At 39.4% G+C, this 11,772-nt stretch overlaps 1 protein-coding gene across 1 annotated transcript in view; it reads left to right on the top strand.

Annotated features, from left to right (window-relative positions):
- cacna1aa (calcium channel, voltage-dependent, P/Q type, alpha 1A subunit, a) overlaps positions 1–11,772 on the top strand; it is a gene marked incomplete at both ends in the record, with an annotated part of 123,584 nt that overhangs the window by 17,535 nt on the left and 94,277 nt on the right. The gene's annotated exons all lie outside the window — the stretch shown is intronic.

Raw genomic sequence — 11,772 nt, forward strand, 5'->3', positions numbered from 1 at the left:
TTGCTGTTTAAAATCATGTAATCCTGGTTTGCGTGTCCTTGTGGTTTGTTTTGAAACAGATCTTGGGAAACTGTAATTTATTGTCTTTTTTATACTTTTTTTTTTTTTACTGCTAAATCGACAAGATAAAATGTAGATAAAAAAAATAGTGGCAGTGATGTATGGCTTTGTGGTGTGTTCCAATCAATAATGTATGGGACATCAATTAGTATTCTTAATTAGTATTTTTCTCCTGTGTTTCTGTCAGGGAACAGACTCGCAGAGAGATAGCAAGTACACAATCAAATCAGTTATTAACAAGTTTTGTGCACAAGGTGAGTATTTCAGCAAAAATCAACAGAGAAGACCATGAACAGTCCAAGGCCTTGTGAGTTGCACAACACACACACATATGCCAGTTTGTTGATGTATTCAAAGGATTAAGGATGTGGATCTTTCTCTTACGGGTCTAGTAGGCAAACACGAGGGAAACTGGAGAGGGAATCCAAGGAGATGGAGATGTGGAGAGAGTCATAGAGGTAAGTATCACAGGTAAGGTAATCATCCAGTACATCGGGTAGTCCTAGTCGTGGTCCAGACCATCATGAAGAGTGAGGTGCAGGTATTTATGGTGTGGAGCTAATGAGGGTAATTGATGGCAGGCGTGGGTGATGGTGGAGTGTGTACAGGTGGGAACCAGAAAGGATTCTGGGAAATGAAGTGCAAAGGTGACAGACAGCTGATCGTGACAGTACAACTCTATAGATTCAGGGATTTCAATCTCTGGAACTGACTTTGGGATTTCATTCTCTGGAACAGATTTTTGGATTACATTCTCAGGATAAGACTTGGGAAAATTACTCCTTGGAACAGACTTGGAGATTATATCAGGAATGGACTCCGAACATTCACTCCTTGGAAACGACTCGGGGATAATACTTTAAGGAACAGACTTGGAAATTACATTCTCAGGAACAGGCTTGGGAATTACATGAAGGATAAGTGGTGTTTTGGAGGTGGATCGACTTAGCAGGAGAGCATAGAGAATATATTGCTCCAATGTGCAGTATTAAGAATCCTAAGGCATCTTAGAGTACAATGGCTCATCTAAGCCTCCATGAAAAAGTGTCATTAGCAATTCATCATTAAGATACACTGTGGAGGACAGTTCTAAGAATTTCTCTGCATATAATACCTCCATTGGACGGCAATTTTGGGAGAGGGAATACAGCATGTCGATAGGGCGGAGTAGAATGCTCATGGTTGTGATGAATCAGCGTTGGTGCTGTCTGTTACGGTCTGGTCTTCTGTTTGGGAACAAACTCACAGAGAGATGGTGAGTACACAATCAAATCGTTTAATAACAAGTTTATTGCACAAGGTGAGTATTTCTGCAAACATCAACAGAGATGAAGATGATGAACAGTCCAAGGCCAGTTGAATTACGCACACGCGCACACACACACACACACACACACACACACACACACACACACACACACACACACACACACACACACACACACACACACACACACACACACACACACGTGCCAGTATGTTGCTATATTCATAAGATTGTGTATCTGTCTCTTACGGGTCTAAAAGGCAAATACGAAGGAGACTTGAGAGGGAATCCAAGGAGATGGAGATGGAGATGGAGATGGAGATGGCGATGGCGATGTGAAGAGAGTCATAGAGGTGTAAGTATGACAGTCCTAATCATAGACCAGACCATTATTAAGAGTGTGGTGCAGGCTTTTATGGTGTGTGGCTGATGAGAGTAATCGATGGCAGGTGTGGGTAATAGTGGAGTGTGTGCAGGTGGGAAGCAGAAAGGATTCTGGGAAATGAAGTGCAAAGGTGACAGCTGATCGTGACAATTTTATCTCAATTAGCTTTGTGAGAGAATGTGTGGATAATGTAGCTTACTTGCTCCCATGTATAAAACCTGTCTTGTTGAAAACTTTAAATGAAGTTGCCATATGACTACTAATCTGACTTGTTTACATCAGCTAGTATGCAGATTAAAACATCTTTCCACTGTTTAGTTAGATTGTAATTGTGGTCATTGTATTCTGTAGCATAATTAGATGTTTCGTATGGCACTTTTAAAAACGTGGTTCTATCAGTCAGCTTGATTGGATGGACGCTGTTCTGAATGTGAGCTTAAGGTCAAACATGAGAAATTGGTGAGGTTTACGAGGACTAAATGATTGGAGAATTCTGGTATATGTCACCAAAGAGAAGTCTCTTTTGAAACTTCACTCTAGCAACACTTTTAAAACGGTTCATATCTTAAAATATGTCTCTCTTCTTTAATGCCTCCCTGTGTCTGTCCTCCACCTTCATCTGCATATGTCTGTCTTTTGGTCCCATTGCAGATTATATTCTTTTCCTTCACTCAGTCTTCTTGTCTCAACTTGTCTCTCCATCTCTCTCCATCCATCTCTCTGTGGAACTGTGTGTCAGACGGCCGTGCTGACTGTGCAGACTGCGCTCGGCTGAATGAAGATTGGCTGATGGAGGGAGATGATGAATTCACAGGTTCAGTGGTAGAGGTAGAGAGAGGGAGCAGCCGACTGAGGGGACAATGCACGCAAGATTGAGGGATGGTGAATGAGAGATTGACGAAATTCATAGGGTGATGGGAGAGTGTGAGAAGAACAGATTCAGAGGGGAAAGATGAGTGCAAGACTTTTGAAGGGCACTTGACACACTCACACATACATTTTCAGCATCATTACTCCAGTCTTCAGTGTCACCTGATCCTTCAGAAATTATTCTAATATGCTGATTTGCTGCTCAAGAAACATTTCTTATTATTCTCAATATTGAAAACAGTTGTGCTGTTTGATATTTTAGTGGAAACTATGCTATATGATTTTTTTTTAGGATTCTTTGATAAATAGAAGAAGTTTAAAAGATCAACATTTATTTGACATTTGATATATTTGACTTTTGTAACATTATGAATGTATTTACTGTTACTTTTGTTTCATACAGTAATACATTTTAATGCTTCCTTGCTAAATAAAATGAATTTTCTTCAACAACAACTAAATCTGAACCTAAACTTTTAAGCGGTCATGGAAGTATCTTTTTTTCTCCACTGAGCTCTACGCAGTTTATTTTGGAATAGCATTTTCCACAACTGATACATACACTGATGTCTTAGAATTTGGTGGAAAGTAGGTATCTTAAGAGGCAGCAGAATGACCTACCATGTTAAGACTCCTGCATTATGTGATTTTTAGTCATGACCTCCTGTACCAGCTGTGTAACCTCATTCTTAACAGGAATGACCTCTCAGAGCGTCCAGATAGCATTCACAAGGCCAGCGCCGCTGAGGTCACTTTAAACACACTCACACAGACAGAGAAAGGACAGTTTCTCCCTTCCTTTGTCTACCACTTTCTTTTATCTCAATGGCATTGCTATATATAGTTTTGTGCAGAGGGAGGAAGGTGGGTTCATAATTCATAACAGTTTTCTGGCGGGGCACATCATAGCATTGTCTCATATTCATCCTATCTTTAAATTGGCACCTTTTTCACAATGAAGGAGAGTGAGCAAGAAGGGTCTTCAAAGCATCAAAACGCACGCTGCGGTCACATCACACTCTGCGGCCATATCACAAACACTGGCCTCTAGAGCAGGAACAGGATGTCCATTCATCCACCCTACTAGAGAGGAAGAGTGCGTCACTTTCCCTTTCATCACACCATCCCGATGGGTGTGTGAACGCACACACTCCCACACACAAACAGTAGTATTTAAAGTAGACACTAGAACACACAACAACACTGATATTATTATGCATGCATGTGGAAGAACATGCACACACACTCTGAGCAGAGGCCAGGCAGGCTTATTAAAAGACACAGAGTTTGTTAATGTGTTGTAATGCTGGACGGGCTGCCGGGTATTACAGGAGCTGGAGTCTTTACTGTACAGATCCTGTGAAAGCCTGCCAGATCTCTCCTTCTCTCTCTGCTTCGACAGATATTTCAGCTTATGCCACACTGAAATGAATCATTCCCTCTTTTTTCCAGTAACGCCTTATGCTGTTTTACACACCACAACCTGTTCATTCTGATGGTGATTTTTGTCTCCGGAGGTCACCAAGCTACTGTGATATGGGCTTTAATAAGTGTTGTGTGTAATTCAAAGATGAATTGAGAATGTCTTTTAAATTCCTGAATTTGAATTGAGGTAGCAATTCTACAGGATGTAGAATTCAATTGAAGGTACAATTAAAATTAATTAACTTTCAAAGAAATTCATATGGGCTAACTGTAGATACTTCCGCATTTTTACATCCCCGCCTATGGACAGTCGAATCTATTGAGGGTTATTAACAAAAAGCTAGTATAAGGCTAGGTTTATCACTGAAAATTCATACTTTGTTTACTCTTTAAACAGCATTATGGTAAAAATGGAACACTTATGGCAACAGCTTTCATACCAGTAAGCGACAGCATTTTGCATCGGAACTGACGGAATGGCAGTTTCTTTCAGTTTTTCTCCTCAGTTTGGCCCAAAACACTGTGTTTTTGGTAATCCAGTTGGAAATGTTCACTATAAACAAAGAGCTTTTTCCATCTCGTTGTACTCTCCATATTTACGATTCTTTAGGCACTGCCTACAATGTGCTGAATCCTTCACTGGAAATAAAAAAAAAGTAACTTTCTAAACGCTAATTGAATTCTTGCACCCGGATACAAGTCTATTCCACTATAACTAAAGTTATATATAAGTATAAATGTTAAGCAAGGCAGTTTTTGACTCTGGTAAGCGTATCCATAGCAGACTGGTTGGAGTGGCCTTGGACGGCAACACACTCAGTACATTATGGGTGTTGAAGCTTTCCTACCTATTTGAAGACAACAGTCTTTTTTCTTTGTTTTCTCTTGTCAGGTAGCAATGATTTCAACTGCATTGGCAGCCACGTTTTATTGAAAGTCCATTTGGCCAGTGGTGAACAGTGTTGGGAAGGTTACTTTGGAAGTGTATTAGGTTAAAGATTACAATTTACCGTATTTAAAATTTATTAAATAGTGTAACTATTTCAATTACTATATTGAAGTAATGGAACTGAATTGAAGTAATGTAGCTGTTTATCTGCGCATGCGTCGTGTCTGAACGCGTTGTTTGTATTTGGAGCTCCATCGATTTGATTCATAATCCGTGATTTTTTTTTTCTCTTTAAACTCACTTACAACGAACATTTTATACTTTTCCTCACTGAGAAGCACTGCTGCTTAAACCTCATAGTTACAACGCGGACTGTTTAGCAGACGCGTCTCAAGCCGATTTGTGACCCAACACCGGTTTCACCTGTGGGTCACGGCTGAGCGCGTCTTCTTTACACTCACTTACAAACGAACATTTTCTCGCCTATCGTGCATCTACATTACACCCGTACCACTAAAAAGACGGATTATATCCAAGACATCAGTCATAAATTAGTATTAATATTGATAGCATCACTGGTAGCGTCGTTGCTAACTTACTGTCCATCTGTTAAAATGGCGAATATATCAGATGTATGTTGTCTACCTTTTGGTGCAGGTGAGGACACATTCGAGCTGCACACGGTGCTGTCTGAGCTGGAAGCTGTAGAGAAGCAGATCCGCGACCTTTTAGAGAAACAAGCCGAACTGAGAGAGCGCCGTTTAGCTCTTGAATCAGCCGATGCGTCGATTAGAGACCGGCGTTTAGCTCTTGAAACATCACGCACCGATGCACACAAATCAGTGACTAACATTAGTAATCCGCTGACCCCGACCTCGTCTACTCCGTGCTTTTCTCAGCATTGGTCCACAGCCATGGTTTCGTTCACTCCGGCTCCGGCACACCACCACGAAGCCTGGGTGGTTCCGCAGCGGAAGACGCGAGCCAGGACCAGAGCAAGAATCTCTCCGCCCCTCCCGGTTTTCGAGATCTCCACCCAGAACCGCTTCTCCCCTCTTCGCGAAACGGAACGCGATGCTGTTATCATCGGCGTTTCCATCGTCCGGCACGTCCACGCTACGTTAGGTAAAAGTAAGGTGTGCAGACACTGCTTTCCTGGTGCTCGTGTTTTTGATAACGCTGCGCGGGTACCCGAGATCTTGAACGGTAACGAGCGTGTCGGAGCCGTCGTGTTGCACGCGGGAGTGAACGATATCAGGCTGCGCCAGACGGAGGTTCTGAAGAAAGACTTCAGGAGCCTGATCGAGACAGTACTCAGCACATCGCCTGAAATAACGATCATTGTGTCTGGACCGCTTCCCACGTACCGACAAGGGCATGAAAAGTTCAGTAGATTATTCGCGCTAAATGAATGGTTAATGTCATGGTGCAATGAGCAGAAACTGCTCTTTGTAAATAATTGGAATCTGTTTTGGGAGCGTCCTAGGCTCTTCCGCGCTGATGGCTTACACCCAAGTAGAATCGGAGCAGATCTTCTGTCTGATAACATCTCCAAGACGTTAAATACCGTTTGACTAGTAACCAAAAGTCCAAATTACAGTCTCTGCTGCACCAACTTAATTGATATAAATATTAGTGTAGAACATTGCATAGAAACTGTGTCTATTCCTCGTTTAGTGAGATCAAATAATAAATCTACTGCAGTATCTAGAAAAAATCTAATTGTTATTAAAACAGAAAATCTCGCTATTAGTGAACAAAAACAATTTCTAAAGCTAGGTCTTCTAAACATTAGATCACTCACACATAAGGCAGTTATTGTAAATGAAATAGTCACAGATAATAGCATCGATGTACTTTGTCTTACTGAAACCTGGCTTAAACCAAATTATTATTTCGGTCTAAATGAGTCTACTCCATCAGGATACTGTTATAAGCATGAGCCCCGTCTGATTGGTCGTGGCGGCGGTGTTGCAACAATCTATAGAGATATTCTTAATGTTACCCAGAAAACAGGTGACAAGTTTAATTCGTTTGAAGTACTTGTACTAAATGTTACACTCTCAGATGTAAGAAAAAAATCCCTATTATCTCTAGCTTTGGCTACCGTATATAGACCGCCAGGCTCTTACGCTGATTTCCTAAAAGAGTTTGCAGATTTTCTCTCAGATCTATTGGTCAGCGTCGATAAAGCATTAATTGTTGGAGATTTTAACATACACGTAGATAATTCAAATGATGCTTTAGGGGCTGCGTTTACAGAATTATTAAATTCCTTTGGGGTCAAGCAAAACGTCACTGGTCCCACTCATCGTCTAAATCATACACTCGATTTAATTATATCATATGGAACCGATCCAATCGATATAGATATCATTCCACAAAGTGATGATGTCACTTACCATTACATGGTAACTTGCATATTACGTACTGCTGTAATATGTCATGCGGTGCCGCGTTATCGACCAGGCAGAACAATCCTTCCATCCACCATAGATAATTTCTCAAATTGCTTATCTGATCTGTCTCAGCTGCTGCCGGAACCCAAACAAACAGATGAACTAGAGGAACTAACTAGCACTGAGCACCATTCTCTCTAGAACATTGGATATTGTTGCACCCATTAAATTAAAAAAGGTCAGAGAGAAAATTAAAGCACCATGGTACAACAATACTACGCATGTTCTAAAGAGAGAAACCCGTAATTTAGAGCGTAAATGGAAACAAACTAATTTAGAGGTCTTTAGAATCGCATGGAAAGACAGTATGTCACGTTATAAAAAGGACCAGAACCACAGTCAGAACCACAATTGTAAACTTTCAATCTTCAATCGCGCCTTATAATTCAGCCTCAATTATCACCCCGCAAGAACAATTACAGTGCTTTACAACTATAGAACAAAAAGAGTTAAATAAACTTATCACTTCATCTAAAATAACAACATGTTTATTAGATCCTATACCAACTAAACTACTGAAAGAAGTGTTACCTATAGTGGAAGAGCCTCTCCTCAATATTATTAACTCATCTTTAACTTTAGTTCATGTTCCAAGAACTATTTAAGAAACCACAATAGGTGGTTTGCAGTCACGTGATTGTGATGACGCGCAACATTCAAATGGAGGGCAGGAAGTGAAGAGCGGAATGGATGAGATGGAGGAAAGTCTGTACTGTACTACTTTAGACGCTATTAGAAGAGAAAGATATAGACAAAAAATCTAAACATATGTTGGATGTGATCCTTGCGTTATGAAGAGGAGTGATTTTTCAACTGAATTGAAAGATTTGCCTGTCATCGAGACTGTCATTCTTTTTTGTCCTGTGGATTAATCCGTAACGTTAACCCTAACAACCATTCAACGCTGCGGCGCTTCTCGACGTTACTTTTACGGCTGTTTACTTTACGTTATTAGGTTAACCACTCTCAAAGGTCCGCCGAAACACCACTAAACCACTGAAGGTTGCACCCTCAAAACACTTTGTAGGTAGCTTAGCTAACGTTACACGTTTGTCTTCAGTTACAGGGGTAACTTAAAAACTCAAAGAAAAGAAGAAACAATTACTTTGACTTTACAAAGTTCGGAAACTGGTACGTTACACAAACATAGCCACATAAGTTGTATTAACTCACCTTTGATGAAGTGATCACTGCACACACGGGCATTTTCCGATTCGGCTCCTCCCGACCGCAGACTTAGGTTTGCAAGCCATTTTTCTGGCGTTTTTCGGGCAATTTCTTGCATTTTTCCGTCTTATGAACAACAACTTTTGGTACATGATAAAAACTCCTCATGGTTTCTCGGTTTGATCGATTTGAGCAACCATAAACGACGCAAAACATAGACATTTGAGTTTGTTATAGTGCTTCCTAAATGTAGCAAATCACTTCCTGCCCTCCATCTGCATTTCGCGCCATAGCAACGCAGTAACGTGACGTCATATTCAAACATATGCATTAGATCATAATAACCTAGCAAATTATAGACCCATTTCAAATCTTCCATTTATGTCTAAAATATTATAAAAAGTGGTGTCCGCTCAACTGGGCTCTTTCTTGCAAGAAAATGACATCTATGAATCTATTTCAGTCTGGATTCAGGCCGCACCATAGCACTGAAACGGCGCTCGTTAAAATCACAAATGATTTACTTTTAGCTTCTGACCAAGGCTGTATCTCTAGTTTTACTTGATCTTAGTGCTGCGTTCGATACCATAGATCACACAATACTCTTGATCGACTACAAAATTATACTGGTGTTCAAGGACAAGCATTAAGCTGGTTAAGATAACGTTAGTAAACTATGGAGTGCCGCAGGGATCTGTGTTAGGCCCTCTATTATTCTCAATATATATGATGCCACTTGGAAATATTATAAGGAAACATGGAATTAGTTTCCATTGTTATGCTGATGACACTCAAAAATATATTTCATCACGGCCGGATGAAAACGCTAAATTATCCAAATTGACAGAGTGTGTTAAACATATAAAAGATTGGATGACGCGTAATTTTCTGTTATTAATTCCAGACAAGACAGAGGTACTACTTATCGGTTCAAAAAACCTCCCACAAAATCTCTCACAATACAACTTTAACATAGTTGGATGTCCTGTTACTTTATCCTCTACAGTAAAAGACCTGGGTGTTGTACTAGATTGCAACCTGTCTTTTGAAAATCATATTTCATATGTTACAAAAACAGCCTTTTTCCACATTAGAAACATTGCTAAGCTAAGTAATATGCTATCAGTTTCTGATGCAGAAAAGTTAGTTCATGCATTCATGACCTCGAGACTAGATTACTGTAATGCTTTATTAGCTGGTTGTCCTGCATCCTCAATAAACAAGCTACAGTTAGTCCAAAATGCAGCCGCTAGAGTTCTTACTAGATCAAGAAAATATTAACATATAACACCGATTTTATCATCACTACATTGGTTACCTATAAAGTTCCCTATTAATTACAAGGTATTGCTACTGACTTATAAAGCCTTAAACGGCTTCACTCCAGTCTATTTAACGGATCTTCTATCGCCCTATAATCCATCGCGCTCTTTAGGATCACTAAATTCGAGGCTTTTGGTCATACCTAGGATATCCAGATCCACCAAAGGAGGGAGAGCATTTTCACATTTAGCTCCTAAACTCTGGAATGGCCTTCCTGATACTGTTTGTTGCTCAGACTCGCTCTCCCAGTTTAAAACTAGATTAAACACGCATCTCTTCAGCCAGGCATTCATATAATATTTTTAATCTTACAGTTCAAACTACAATCCGGCCTCTAGTTCATAAACGCCAGAGGAGAACTGGCCCCCGACTGAGCCTGGGTTCTCCCAAGGTTTTTTTTTTTTTTTCTCCATTAGGTCACCTGATGGAGTTTTTTTCGGTTCCTTGCCACTGTTGCCTTTGGCTTGCTCAGTTGGGGATATTTTGGTAATATTTAATTTAATTTTATCAATCAATAAATTCCACTAGAAACAAACCTTGTTGTATTATTTTAATTTAATACTGTGAAGCTGCTTTGATACAATCTGTATTGTGAAAAGCACTATACAAATATACTTGACTTGACTTGACTTGACTTGATTACATCTGATTACTTTTCTAAATTTCTAATGACTGTTTTCAACTTTTAATAATTTTCAAACATTTAAACCAGGCAGGGTTAACCTTACAGTAGTACTTAACACTGATTACTGTTGGACTTTCAGAACCTTCATCACTTGAATCACAAAATCAGACTTTAACTCCTCTTTTTACTTTGAGATTGTTCTGAGGTTAAATATAGATTTCTTGATGAAACGGTCTTTACATTTCCAGCACTGGAATGCATTTTTATCATTTGCCATGGTGGCAACTCTCAGACAGGTTGTAGCCTAAAGCTTTCAGCAGCAATATGGATTGATATAACCGGCAGACGTGCCCTACAAATTAAAACAAAAGAGCCAATCCAAAAACATCAGAATAGCATTACTTTACTAAACAGACTTTAAATGCCAGGAGGCATCGTGCAGTGCACATCAAAAAACAGGTAAAGAAACAAATTAATATTATTTAACATATCCTAGCTTTTACAGAAATTATTCAGATGTAACCTCTTTTGTAACTGTTAACATTTTAATAAGCAACTAATTTAGTTACACGTTTGTTTTCTTAGGAACTGTAACGGATTACAGTTACATTTATTTTGTTACATGTAACTAGTTACTCCCCCACACTGGTGGTGAAATATCCCTGTGATGTGCCATTAGCTTGTTGCTTTGCTAAAAGTCAGCCTACTGTATAAGATACAAAGCAAGTCACCTTTATGGAATTTGCCATGATAGCATATAAGCATAAAAATACACAACTTACAAATAAAAATAGTCAGTTTTTAATTAGGTAGTTTTTGGTATTGAATTATCATTTTTATTGATATTTCTCTCTGGAATTATTTTTGCACTGAGCTCATAGTAAACCCTTCTGGGATTATGTTATGTAGTCATGAAGGATGCATTCTATTCTGCCTTAGAATTAGCCCAAAATGAGTGGAGCAGCCTTTGCATTGGGAGTGAGTCTATTATGAATTAAAATCCACTCTATTTATTCTCTAAATGCATGGTATTGATCTTATTGTAAATTAATCATCAGTGCATATGTTTAGCACAAACAACGGCAAGCTCACAATTAGATCAGCCTCGATCCAGTGAACAACCAGTGGATAGAAAGCCTGTATTTTATTTTTATTTTCATTTTCGATAATCCGTTTCACACAGATGTATGTCGCAATAGAGAATAAATAATTTGTCGACTTGAAATTGCTTTAAATGGCAGCTCACTAGGTTTTGAAACAGCTTGTGTGTGTGACAGTCCTGCTAGTCGTATCCTACCCACT

The sequence above is a fragment of the Scardinius erythrophthalmus genome (genome assembly GCF_964197995.2).
Source record: "Scardinius erythrophthalmus genome assembly, chromosome: 1".
Classification (NCBI taxonomy): Eukaryota; Metazoa; Chordata; class Actinopteri; order Cypriniformes; family Leuciscidae; genus Scardinius; species Scardinius erythrophthalmus.